This window comes from Panthera onca, chromosome C2 (genome assembly GCF_046562875.1).
Source record: "Panthera onca isolate mPanOnc1 chromosome C2, mPanOnc1 haplotype 2, whole genome shotgun sequence".
NCBI classification, from domain to species: Eukaryota; Metazoa; Chordata; class Mammalia; order Carnivora; family Felidae; genus Panthera; species Panthera onca.
In genome coordinates, this window is record NC_138347.1 from 86,149,759 (window position 1) to 86,164,061 (window position 14,303).

At 39.3% G+C, this 14,303-nt stretch overlaps 1 long non-coding RNA gene and 1 pseudogene across 5 annotated transcripts in view; one reads left to right on the forward strand and one right to left on the reverse strand.

Annotated features, from left to right (window-relative positions):
* LOC144617434 (uncharacterized) overlaps positions 1–14,301 on the reverse strand; it is a 728,263-nt gene extending 713,962 nt beyond the window's left edge. For 2 of the 5 annotated variants that reach the window (XR_013557981.1, XR_013557980.1), the window contains exons 1-2: positions 13,564–14,301; positions 12,749–12,846 (exon numbers count right to left, since the gene is read on the reverse strand). This is a non-coding gene — a long non-coding RNA (uncharacterized LOC144617434). The remainder of the gene's footprint in view (positions 1–12,748; positions 12,847–13,563) is intronic. The other 3 variants (XR_013557974.2, XR_013557977.2, XR_013557976.1) reach the window with 3 other exon arrangements.
* On the forward strand, positions 3,350–14,298 carry LOC132684281 (cilia- and flagella-associated protein 44-like; annotated as a pseudogene).
* Positions 14,302–14,303: the final 2 nt, after the last annotated feature.

A 14,303-nucleotide genomic window follows, 5' to 3' on the forward strand; every position in this document is an offset into this window, starting at 1 on the left:
AACAGAATTCAAAAAACAAAACACTTGACTAATCCAAAAGAGGATAAGAAAGAAACACTGTAGTTAAATTCTCTGCTCAGGGTCTCACGTGGCTGAAACCAAGTTGTCAACTCAGGCTGCAATCTCACCTGAGGCTTGGGGGCCTCTTCCCAACTCGGTGCAGTTATTGACAGAATTCAGTTCTTGCAGGTGTAAACTAAGGACTCGTTTTCTTATTGGCTGTCAGCTCCTAGAAGTTGTTCTCAGCTCCCAGAAGCCACCTTCAGGTCCTAGCCACAGGCCTTTTGAAACATGACGGCTTACTTCTTCAAAGCAAGTGGGAGAATCTCCTTCCAGTCTGCTGTGACAGTTTCTTACATAAAGTAATATAACCACAGGAATGACTATCAAATCACCTTTGCCATATTATGTAATCTAATCAAGAGCAATGAGCCCACCATGTCCACAGGTCCAGCCCACACCCACAGGGATAAATCATGCTATGGATGAACACCAGTGCCTCGGAATCTCGGGAACTATCGTAGAATTTGACTTACCACAGTGTGGACTGTGGGGAGGAAGAGAATACAAAGGAATGGAAAAACCTTGAATGGGTAGAGAGTAACTGGAAAAGGGAATAAAACGGATTGAGGAGTGATGGCAAGGAGAAAAAGAGCTGAGCAAACAGCATTGAGGGGAACTGGGAGCGCTTAGAGCTTTGTCTGTCAATAGATTTTGTGTGAGGCAGACAGTAAGAAAGAGACAATAAGGACACAAGACCTTAAAGAAATTCTTCTATTATGTCTTAGTCCCTCTTAAAATATTTTCTTCAGAGACCGCCGAAAATATCTTAATTTCTTTCAACAAATTGTATGTGCAGTTATTTTTGTTTGTTTTTATGTTCTGCTTCACTGTTGTTCCTATCAGTGCAAATATGTGCTCAGAATGAACTTCAACATGAGCCAACATTGTTTTGATTATACTGGAAAGATCAGGCTTAGGACGCAAACAGACCTTAAATAAAATCTCTAGTCCTTCACGTACTGGCTAAGTTATGTTTTTAAACCAAGAGCCGCTTATTAAGCATTATGTGCCTATGCTAACTGATGTTGCTTACTTTAGCTGATGATCAAGATATTGCCTCTAGTAGACTGTTTTATCTCCTATAACCTGGTTAAGTGACAGCTGTGATCACCAGCTTATCCAGAGTGACAATGAAATAACTAAATGCTGTTAACTGCTTCATTAACTTCCTTATGGATAAATTGCTTACAGATAAATTCCCTAATATCCTTATGGTTACATGCATTAAAAAGGGTATCTATAACTGTCTCAAGTACATAATAAATGTCAGCTTCTACTATGATAGTTTTTATTATTTCTTGCATCCTGGTAAACCAAATAGCATATACTATTATTAAGTCATGATCTGAAAAACAGAAGAGTGAAATTAAAACATGTCAGGAGGAAAGATCATACTAAGATCATGCTTCCCAGCCTAGACTGCAAAAGCACCACAGAGGCTGAGGTTTTCATCTGTCTCACCATAGATTTTTTCTCAGAGCTCTGCTCTGAGTGTTCAGTGAGTACAGTAAGTGCTCAATGAGTACAATATTTAATAAATGAAAACAATATTCAATGTCTGAATACCAGTTGTATTTGTGGTGCACAATGGCCTTATTGAGGGATCCAGGTTCGGATCCAGGTTCAAAGTAGAGGTAGAAGACTTACCTGTCAGAAAGTGAAGGGCTTGGTAGGGCTTGGAAGAGTGGAAAATAAATTATGTTCTTGATAGAAGATACTGCAAGTAATAAGTTCATTCATTTTACAAATATCCTTTGAGCACTTTCTATATGATAATAGATATGATAATAGATCTTGTAAGGAGTAAAGTATATGAGACATGATTTCAACTCACAAGAATCTTCAGGAATGGGAAAAGATATTTGCAAATGACATATAGGACAAAAGGCTAGTATCCAAAATCTATAAAGAGCTCACCAAACTCCACACCCGAAAAACAAATAACCCAGTGAAGAAATGGGCAGAAAACATGAATAGACACTTCTCTAAAGAAGACATCCGGATGGCCAACAGGCACATGAAAAGATGCTCAATGTCGCTCCTCATCAGGGAAATACAAATCAAAACCACACTCAGATATCACCTCACGCCAGTCAGAGTGGCCAAAATGAACAAATCAGGAGACTATAGATGCTGGAGAGGATGTGGAGAAACGGGAACCCTCTTGCACTGTTGGTGGGAATGCAAATTGGTGCAGCCACTCTGGAAAGCAGTGTGGAGGTTCCTCAGAAAATTAAAAATAGACCTACCGTATGACCCAGCAATAGCACTGCTAGGAATTTACCCAAGGGATACAGGAGTACTGATGCATAGGGGCACTTGTACCCCAATGTTTATAGCAGCACTCTCAACAATAGCCAAATTGTGGAAAGAGCCTAAATGTCCATCAACTGATGAATGGATAAAGAAATTGTGGTTTATATACACAATGGAGTACTACATGGCAATGAGAAAGAACGAAATATGGCCCTTTGTAGCAACGTGGATGGAACTGGAGAGTGTGATGCTAAGTGAAATAAGCCATACAGAGAAAGACAGATACCGTAAGTTTTCACTCTTATGTGGATCCTGAGAAACTTAGCAGAAACCCATGGGGGAGGGGAAGGAAAAAAAAAAAAAAAAAAAAAAGAGGTTAGAGTGGAAGAGAGCCAAAGCATAAGAGACTCTTAAAAACGGAGAAGAAACTGAGGGTTGATGGGGGGTGGGAGGGAGGGGAGGGTGGGTGATGGGTATTGAGGAGGGCACATTTTGGGATGAGCACTGGGTGTTGTATGGAAACCAATTTGACAATAAATTTCATATATTGAAAAAAAAAAAAAAACAAGAATCTTCAGTTCAATAGAGAAAATACTTGTATACCAATAATTTCTATACAAGGCTAGATGAGGTAAGCGGCATGTGTAAAACAAAATTGTACAGTTTAGAGAAAAGAGATCACTTTAGACCATGGACTAGCTCAGTGCCATGAGCCAAATTCATCCTGTGGCTTGTTTTTGTCAAGGTCCACAAACTAAAAAGGTAGTTTTCACATTTTGATAGAAGAATAAATAGATTACATATGGCCTGGACAGCCTAAATTTTACTGTCACTTTACATAAAGTTTATGGACACCTGTTCACAATGAACAAAGAAGAATAAACAAAAGAAAGCTTCACCGCAGGCACACTGGATCTGGGCCTTTAACTGATGGACAGAGATATGGGATGGGGAAAGGGCACTTGGAACAGAGAGAATCGTTTGAATAAAAACCCAGGGGCAGTGGACTTGAGTGCACATCTGGAGAATAATGGTGACAAATCCTATTTGGCAGGACTATGAGGTTTATGAAGGGAGAAGTGGAAGAGTCTGGAATGATTGTGTGGTGGATGGGCTAAAGAAGTTGACTATGCAGTCACCAAGGACATCACAGTTGCCAGGAAGAATTTCATGGGGTTTTTGCAATGGCCTCTCTTCAAGGACTCTAGAAGATGATTTGTTTCACAGTAGAGCACTATAGCAATGAGATGCTTATGACAATTAGCCAGGAATGAATCCCATGCTTCATTCTGGCCACCAAATAACTTATGAATGCAACACGTATCCCCTTAACTTCAGCCTACGTCAAACTGAAACTCCCAAACGGGTGCCTAAAGACACCTTGTTTTATTACATCTCATCTCCTCCACCATCTACCTCCCTGAAAATGTGATTTAAAATGGGACTTCAGACAGACCCTCCAGTGTAGCTTTTGTTTCACATGACACTATGTTATTAATTCATGACACTATATTATTAATAATATTCACCAACAAGTCACAGACCCACTATTTCACCCTCATTTAGTGGCAATCTCCTGCAATCAAATAATTGTGCTTGTCTGTCTGGCCCGGGCACAAGATGCACTTACACAGACTGTTCTGCTGGTCAGTTCCATTTGCTGACAGCTCAGCAGGGAGGGCTCAATTTACTCAATGCATAAAGCTACTACATACACGTGGAACCCTGGCTGGGGACGGGGGAAAAAGAACTGAGAAACACAACAGAAAAAGACATGCAAAGATGGAATGAAATGGAGGGTTGATTGGGAAATCTCCGTTTGGAAAAAGGCACCTAGGCTACCCCAATTTCCAAGTCCCCTGAAATTCTGAGTGCCTCAATTTTCCTTCCTCACAGACTGAAAGCAGAGTCTTTATCCACAAATACATGCCCCCTAAGTGCTGTCACCCTGGTCAAATACATTTCATTTTTCTGACTGGCCCTCCACTCATGCTCTGGACCAAATAAGGAGAACAGTTCTGGTAATTAAAAAGTAAATCAGGAAGTCAGACTAAGATGCAGTAAGGAAAAAATGAAACAGCTTGAGAAAAGGGAAGAAAAAATCACAGGAGACATAGTTATAAATTATTTTATAATAGCCACAGGGCAGGCTCAGCTGACTGGATGCAGATGAGGCTGACTGGAGTAAACAGTGTCTGGACCTTGGGTCCTCCTTTCTGGCTTCATAGCAACCCCTCCACTTACCCATTACCGTAGGTCTTTGAATGGTTCCTACCTGGGCAGTCTTTGGTCCCACTTGTTCTAAATCTCTTCTTTCTTCCTTTCTTTCTGTACTCCAATTAAAGTATTCCTCTTACTAGTTATAACCCCAAAAGTATCTCTTAAAATACTTCACAGAGGAGCTGTTGATCACAGCTCAGTATTCATATCCAAACAGGGAACAACAAGATGAATTCCCAATGGAAGATTGTCAGGTCATGGCAGGATCACTGGAGGAAAGGAGGGCAGGAATAGGATAAGTGGAGGTGGAATGAAGAAGGAAAGGAAGAAAATATATACTGAGCACCATTTAGTTTTACATATAGCATTATGTGAGCAGCTGCCTACATAAGATTCCCTAGGCTAAATGGTTGTTAGTCAGGAACTTAAGACTCCACTAATCCAGATCTGAGATAATTCCTAAAAAACAGTGGTCAGGAAAGACAGGAAAAGGTAATTCTGTGACCCTCTCACCTCATGCCCTAACATTACACACACCTGGAGTGTGGACAATAAGGGTGTGCAGTTACTGAACTGTGTCAGCGCTTTAGAAGTCAGTCAACCACTCCGAGGCCCTGTATAAAGCAAAGCTGTTGGGGAAAAAATGGTCTCTACACTTTCTTCTCATTCTTAAATTATATAATTTAATTTCATCAAAATTATTAGATTCAGTTAAAATAATTGAATTAAAATATTAATTAACTATATGGTTAAAATATGTAATTCAATGAATTTTGTCAAATTTCCCCCTCTATAAGGTCATTCCTACAGCAGATAAACATGCTTTTATTTCTTCCATCTTAAAAAAACAAAAACCCCTCCTTACACTACTTCTCCCTCTGGGAACTGTCCTCTTTCTCCAATTCCTTTCTCAGCAAAATTCTTTGAAAGAGATGTCTTATAATCCCTATCTCTATTCTTCTGTCCCCATCACAGCACAGAAGCTCTTCTCATATCACCAGTGATCTCTAGCAGTCAATTCTCAGTTGTTGTTTCATTTGACTATTAGCAGCATTTTACACACTTCTCCACTCAACACTTTCTTCATTTGACTTCCAGGACACCACACTCACCTGGTTTCTGGTCACCCTTTAGAGTCTAACTTTCTGGTTCTTCCTCATCTCCCTGAATTCCAAACACAGAGGATCCACAAAACAGCCCTTATTCCTCTTCTTTCTCTCTCCACTTAGGCAATCAATGATTTCATCTGTTCCTTGGCCTTGAAGACTATCTCTGGGCTGATGACTCCCAGACCTCTCTCTTGACATCATACTTACACATCCAAAAGCCTATGTGAAAACATTCTTTATATACCTAATTGATATCTAAGTTCAAATTTAACATGAAAAAAGTTCCCCAGCTTGTTCTTCCTGAAGTCTTTCTGGTCCCATCCAGTGGCAACTCAATCCTTCCAGCTGCTCAAGCCTACACTTTTGGAGTCACTGTTGACTCCTTTCTTTTTCTCACACACTACATTTCCTCCATCAGCAAAATCTATCAGTTCTTTCTTCAAAACATAAGCAGGAGTCCGGCCCTCCTTTCCATTTCCACTGCTACCATCATCTCCTACTTGAATTATTTCAGTAGCTTCTTAGAACAGTCACCACCCATGCTAGAGACAGACAGAAAGCATAGCCAAATGGACTAACTGGGGAGAATTTAATAAAGGAACTATTTACAAAGGTATCAACAGGATTAAGAGAAACTCAAAATGATGGCCAAAGTGTCTGCGTCTAATAAGGCCACTGGGGCCTTATTAGTAGTAGTAGTCACTACTACTCTTAGACTTGAAGGAGCAAGGAGTGGGAATAACACACATATGTTCACATGCGAACACACACATACGACAGAAACTGTATTCTTCAATGGACAAACTCAGTCAGCCTGTGGCAACCACTAGGTATGAAGATGAAGAAATGAACATCATTAACTGACTGTCCTCCTACCTTCTCATCTTCTGATCATGGACATAAATGAACCCCAAGCCAGAATACAAGAGAGCTTCCTAACTTCGTGTGTTCCTCTGGGATATAGAGCAGAATGGAAAATGACAGAGAAGGGATCTGTAGGGAAAAACAATATATCTGGCAAAATATCCTCATCTGCAAAACAGAAATAAGTATTATTGTCATAAAGTAAAGTGAAATAATCTACATAAAGAATATAGCACAATGTCTAGCACATAGGTTCTAGGGAAAAACAATCTTATTTGCCTGGTATCATATTTCCAAGTGTGGAATTTTATGGAGCTATGCTTTCCATACTTCCTATCATGACCAATTAATGGGCTGTAAACTTCATGGGTTTTCCAAGCATTTTTTTCTAAGAAACAGAAATGACCAGCATACATCTCATGAAGTAAGGATAAATATTGTCTCAAAAACATTCATTTCAATTAAATTCAATTTAAATACACATAAAATTCAAACTCAAAATAATACCTAGGACTCAGAATGTTTTTTCTCCTTCCATTTGGGAGCTACTGAAGCCTTGGCTATCTCTCCCCTCACTTATCTCATGACCACTACTTCCTTGAACTGCTCTTTTGTAATCTAGGATTTTGCTAGCAAAACATCTTTGGCTCAGATGAAATTCAAAGAGGTATTGCCCTGGCTTGGGTACCCCAACTGGTAAGCTACACTGGAAGACATATTATTTTAGTATTTAAAGATGGAGTTGTTCAAATTCTTGAACTCTGCGATCCAAAAGGCCTCACAATTTTGCAGAAAGGAAGAAAATTTCAAATGCAGATATTCATTTGAAATGGTTTTTCAAATCCTATACTGCTTGTGTCACTGCTTTACCTTATGAACATGATGGAGAAATTCTAGCTACAGGGAATAAAGACTAAACTGTCTTCTTTGAGGTAGAAAAGGATTATAAGCTAATCGATTATGTTACTATTCTTGGACCTGTTTGCCAGTTAATATGGTCTTTGACCTCCCATCCTGAAAGTACTTTACTGATTATCTGTGAAACGGCTATGCTCTTGAAACTCTATTTCCAACCATTAAGGAGGAAGGGGAAGATCATGATGTAGTTTCCTATGAAATCGAAGACATGTGCATAAAATGTTTCCATCCCTCAGGTATTGTCAAATCTAAGATTCTGTGATTAACAGAAACAGAAAAGAGAAATAAATAAAAGGAGCCAGAAGAGAAAGAAATGAAAGAAAGGAGGAAATGGACAGCAGCAGAGATGAGAGAAGATGGAGAAAAGGATTTCCAGGGCAAAAAGGAGGAAGAGAAACCATTACCTGAAATCTTTATTCCATCAATTCCCTGTCACATCCTCTATGGATTTTACTCTGAGCCAGGGAAGTTCTAGGCTTTTTTGGGAGGGTATGATTCTGGTTTTCTATATCATTGTGAGTTCCCCCCATATGACAAAAGTAGTGATATCACAGAAAAGAAAGATGAACTTGTTGATTTTCATCTTCTTGAAGATACAGAGGATAATACCATCCAAACTATCACTTTCAGCATTAACCAAGATATGATGTTTTTTGGAATGCAAATGCAATGCAAATTGCTCAAAACAGAGCAATTCAAGTCTATATCCTAAATCAGAAAAATCCTTCATTGACAACTATGGTGGACTACTGGCACTTCAATATGCATGACAATATGCATGGATGGATTAAAGGCATCTATCCCAGCTTGATGACCATTTCTTGGTGACTACTAGAATAGATAATAATATTTTTGCTTTCACCATTTTTTCTGAATTTGAGCTAAAGAAAGCCATCAAAGCCAAAGTGCTGTCGCTCAGGTTTGGAACTGAAGCACAGCCAATTACAGAAGATATTGAAGATCCCAAAGTCTACAGTATTGAGAACGCCAGAAGAAAAAGAGAACATGATAAGTTAATGAAAGAAGTGAAAGAAATAAAGGTGGGAAGAAAGAACAACTCAAAGCTTTGAGGAAAAAAATTTGGAAACTCCTAGAAATGAATGAATAATTACCAAAGCGAGGCATCTGAGTGGCTCAGTCATTTGAGCATCTGACTCTTGATTTTGGCCCAGGTCATGATCTTAGGGTCATGGGATTGAGCCCCGTGTCAGGCTCTGCACTGAGCACGGAGCCTGCCTAACATTCTTTCTCTCTCTCCTTCTCTCTTGCAAACAAACAAACAAAATTTAAAAAAAAATTACCAAAGCATACACAATTTAAATGAACAGATTTTGATCTAGATTCCAAAATTCATGTCAAGATTGACAGCTTATAAAATTCAACAAGTGGGAAAGGAATTTGCTTCGGAAGAAGAGAAACATCAACTTGGCTTCATGAAGCTACAGAACAGATTTCATGATTCATTGGAAAGTGATACTATTGGGGAGTCTGGGTGGCTCAGCTGATTAAGCATCCGACCTCAGCTCAGGTTGGGATCTTGCAGTTTGTGAGTTTAAGCCCCACATCGGGCTCTATGCTTACAACTCGAAGCCCAGAGCCTGCTTCAGATTCTGTGTCTCCTTTCTCTCTGCCCTTCCATGTTTGCACTGTCTCTCTCTCTCTCTCTCAAAAATGAATAAACATTAAAAAAAAATTAAGAAAAAAAAGAAAGTGATACTATTGTGGTTCATGCCATACAAAGTGATCACAAGTATCTTCCTATAGGTTTGTGAAGCCCTCTAAGTACTCCAAGTCCAAATGAGTAAGTCAATCAAAGAGAAGAACAACTAAATTGGAGAGGTTTGAAAAAGGGAGCTGGAAGAAAGGGTGGCCAGAAACACACAGGTGGGATTATTAGTGTGCTGGAAGAATCGATTACAGAAAAAAGGAAGAAATGTCAGCATAAAATCCTAAGCGAAATTATGGTGGAAAATCAAATTGAGAAAAGGAGGAAATATATAAAAGCTGAAAGGGCCCAATTTAAGATTCAGCAGTGAAAAAAAAGAATGGAAGAAACCATACAACAGTAAATCTTATGATGACTATGAAGATCCCAAAGATGCTCAAACCATCAAAGAGGCCCAGTTGTAACACGGCAGACTTCAATCTGAAGACAGCCTCAGACTATAAGATACCTGAGCACATGAGAATAAACACTGTCAAGAAGAAAGAGAAACTGAGACACCCAGACTCCATGGCCCATTCAAAGAAAATGCACATGAACAAGTGCATCCTCTCTCTTCAAGACCTTAAAGTGGCTGCCATCAAAGAAATACAGTGCCTGGTACAAGAACTGAAGAGCATTCAGTCGATTCTTCCCCACATATCCCAGCATATTCCTAGTCCCCAAATGCCCCAGATACACCCAGGAGAAGTTCCAGAAAAGAGATTTCAATATGATGAGGAAATGCTCCTAGTTTTAAGCAACAGTAAATGAAGAGTCAAGATGAAAAGGCCCCCTGAAGTGGAACAGGCAGCATCTGCAGGCCCAGGTGGAGGATTCCAGGTACAGGAAAACTTAACAAAGAATGTTGGGAGAGGTATAAACAGCTTATCCAAAAAGAGAGAGATGGTAAAACTATAAGCAGAATAGAAGAAACAGTTTGTCAACTAACGATAGGAAAGTTTGGCGGTACGATATACCTAGAAGTCCTTCAGACGGTTTCTGTGAATACAACGCTTGGAGAGCTAACGATCAAGAAACTTTGAAAGGAATTACTGAATGCAAAAGAAGATGTGGTAGGAAAAGCTTGCTCAAGTGTGATGGAAGCTGATGACAAAGACCAAGGAACACACTGAAAAGCTTCATCAGATGAATGATTTATGTATCGAAAAGAAGGAACTTGAATCTCGGTTGAATACCTAAAGAACCACCAGGGCACTGCCTTCCAGGGCCCTAGGAAAGCAGACATTGTGGCAAAAGAAAAGGTCACAGAACTGATCCAAGTCCAGGCAGAAAGGATTTGGGTCTTAAAGGAAGAGGTTTCTTTTACTTCAGAAAGGTGGTCTCATCCTCTCACCCATTCAGCCTCCACAAGAGAATAAGATGAAGCCCGTATGCATTGTCTCTAAGTATGCCTTTTTCTCAAATCCATCCAGGATTTCTGACATAGAACTGACCAGAAGTTGTTTCCTTGTCTCCTGCAACAATCCTATTATTTTAAAGTAAACTTATCTAAAAGTCTAAGACCAGATCCAGTCATACAGTTTTAATAATTTTTCTCCAACTTGGTTACCTTAGGACTGAAGCACTTAACATCTATTTCCTATTGAACTGAATCATTTTTGATCCGTTTGGAACCCAGCGGATTGAATATGGAGTCTCAGAAGGCTGTACCTCAAAATTGCAAGAAAGCATCTGTAATACATCGTGTCTTAGTAAATTTGTCTCTTGGTTATCGGAATTTTTAGCCATTGGCAAGACAAACTATCATTCAGCAATCTGTGAGAAAACTTGTTTTCCAATGCTTGGAAAATAAACTCTGAAGTCAAGTATTCTCTGAGAGGACAAAAAGTAAAAGCACAAACTATTCTGCCAACATTATCTTAGAATAAGAAATGCAAATTAGAATTCAGACATTGTTAACTTCACAGAGCAGTTATTTAAGGGTTCAGGATGCAGGAAACACAGAGCAGTTTGCTTTGGACTGGCAGAAATCAGGAGACTACCCAGTTTCCTGAATCACCTCTGGTTTCAGCAAATTACTCAGCTCTGAATGGAGTAGTGTGTTTTACAAAATGGTCAATAAGGAGGCTTTTCTCTGAAGATGTTTGCAGCTCTACCAGTATTCTAGGTATTTCCATAGTTTCTCATGTCCTATGCCATTTTCTTTCAGGTTCTAGTAGAGTCATTTGCTGTTTTTGATATAGATCCAGAAGAAATGGTAGGTTACATTGCCCTGAGAGATCATCTCTAACAATCACTTTTGATTGTGCATAACATTTTTTTTAAGTTTATTTATTTATTTTGAGAGAGAGAGAGAGAGAGGGGGAGCATGAGTGAGCGAACATGAGTGGGGGAGGGGCAGAAAGAGAGGGGGAGAGAGAATCCCAAGTAGCCTCCTCGCTGACAGAGCCAATGCAAGGCTCGATCGAAGAACCAGAAGATCAAAAAAAAAAAAAAAAAAAAAAAAAAAGAACCATAAGATCATGACCTCAGCCAAAATCAAGAGTCATATGCTTAAGTGACTGAGTCACCCAGGCGCCCCATGATTGTGCATAACATTTTAACTAATTTGAAAGTGTCCTTTTCGTTTGGAGGTTAAGTGCTCATGGGAATTCATGGCTATACCCACTTATGGTCCCACTGATATTTGGATTCCTATTAGTAATAGAACAGAGCAATTTAGATTCAGAGCTCTAATATTGGTCCATATTAATGAGCTACTCCACTGAGCTGTCCCAGAGTATAAACTGATTGCTGAGAAGGAAAGGTGAAGAAGCTAATATTGCATCAATGCAGAAAGTGACTCAGCAATGTCAAGTCTTCCTAACCTGATGAGGTTGCTGATCTATGCCCCAAATTAGATAGGACTTGTTTCTCCTCATAGATTTTTTTCATATTCCTAATTAAGAGGTCTGAATAGTTCAGACCTATTACCATAAGTCTCTGGTATAGGAGCTTCTATACTGGAGAACATCCTTTACCTGCTTTTTCTGTTGTATGCCCTAAACTATGTGTGCCTTTCAAGCATTTTAAAAAATGTGTCAGTCATTAAAATAAATCAATAGATACATACATACACACACACACATTAAATTCAGTGCGTATTTGTGTGTGCATGTGTGTGTGTGTGTTCAAGTATGTATTTGTATGTATTCTCTGTAATGTAAAATGTATTTCTTACTAAGAGATCATAGTCTCAAAGTATTTGAAAGGCACAATGCAAGAACACTTTATCCACTCTCGTCTCTCACTTATTCTTCCCCAAGAAGTTACTTACCTGACTAGCAAATTTGGGAAAAAAAATTGAGCAGAGTCCTTTCTCATTCTCTTGTCCCTACAAGCTCCCTCTTTTGTCTTCTCTTACTCTCTGTAGTAGACAAAATAATGGCCCCCAAGATATCAGGTCTTAAAATCAGGAACCTGTAAACAATACCTTATATGGCAAAGTCTCTGCAGCTATGAATAAGGATTTTGAGATGCAGATATTATCCTCGATTATAGGATTGGGCCCTAAATGCAACTGTTGCATCCTTTAAAAGAGAGGAAGAGGAGATTCTATACATAAACAAAGTCAATCTGAAGACAGAGTAGAGAGAGATTTCAAGATACTGACCTTCCCTGAAGATCGAAGTGATGCAGTCACAAGTCAAGGAATGCTGGCGGTCATTAGAAGTTAGAAGAAGCAAAGAATGATTATCCATTCTTCAGTTGCTGGAAATTTCAAAAGATTAATTTTAAAGGTTCTTTCCATGCCCTTAGTGTGAAAAGATTACCAGACTTACATCTATGAGTGAGGTGAGATATCCTGAGAATTGGGAAGGCTCTGCACATCAACTTGTACTTCAACATGCCTCATAATAATAATGGCCAATACACTGAGTAATAATTACATGCAGAACATACCATGTACATAATTCGGTGAGGTGTGCATCATTACCCTTGTTTTACAAATGAGAAAACTCAGAGTCACAAATAACTTATCCAAAGTCCTACAACTAATGACAGAACTAGGTTGTACATCTATTTTGATTTGCCTCCAAAAACAGAGCCCTGGCCACTTAAACTCCAAGTGTCTCTCTGTGTTACCTATCCTTGGTTTCCTGAGACTGGGCTTCTGTATGTTAACCTGTTCCTCAAGCAAGCTGTATGCTGCAGTTTGTACATACAAAAATATACATAATAAGAAATTCTTTACATATTACATAACAAGAAATTTTGTTCACAAGAAATGACATTACAAAAATATCAGGGCTAGAAGAATTCTTAAAGATCCAAATAGCGAATCTTTTTACAGAAAGGGAAAACAAGGCCAACAAATTTGCATACATGTCTAATATGCAACCAGCTAATCAAAGCAAAATTTCCTTGCAATGTAAGCAAATTTTTAATACTTTGTAAATTCTAAGTGGAAAGTAACTCCAAACTTACTTGATCATCCAAACACTGTAAAACTTCGATTAATGTCTCCGTTACTTTTGTCTTCCCAAGCATATATGTAGGGCTGTATGAAGCTGATGCCTTGTAATGGCAAAACCACCCCTACTTTTTGAGGGGTTGTGGGGATTTGGGGATCCCATGATCAGAATACTAACTGTATGTAAAGTGGTAATTCCACTTCACAAAACAAACCCCAAATATTCCCACAAGGTCCCATCAAGTCACAAATTAAAATTCTTTTAAATATGAGAATGCTACCGAGCACCCCTGGTTTGTTGTTTGTTGTTTTAGTTTTCTGGGACATATTCTCGTTTGCTATACTGGCTTGCTACATATTTATTTGGCTTCAGGTGGAACTGTTACTGCACATTTAAGAATATTCATTACCCTCGACAATCATAAACGAAATAAACGGTGAATGCATTTGCTGAGAAGGGAGGAAAAACGTTCTGAGTAAGGCTACACAGTATTTGTTCACGCCCTGTTGCACCAATACCTTTCCCCACAGGAATTTCCAAATACCTCCGGCCAGGTAGCAAAGGGCAAAACAGAAAAGCCCCAGCTTTGAGCCCAGTAAGGAGGCCATCCGCCCACCCATCAGCCAATCTGAAGCCGTATTCCGCACCTGCCCACTGCTTGAGCGACCTTTCCCCTACGGCCCGCGGCGGTCCCCTTTTACGACAGTTTTCCGGCCTAATTTGCGGCCGCTACTGCCGTATTTCCTAGGCACC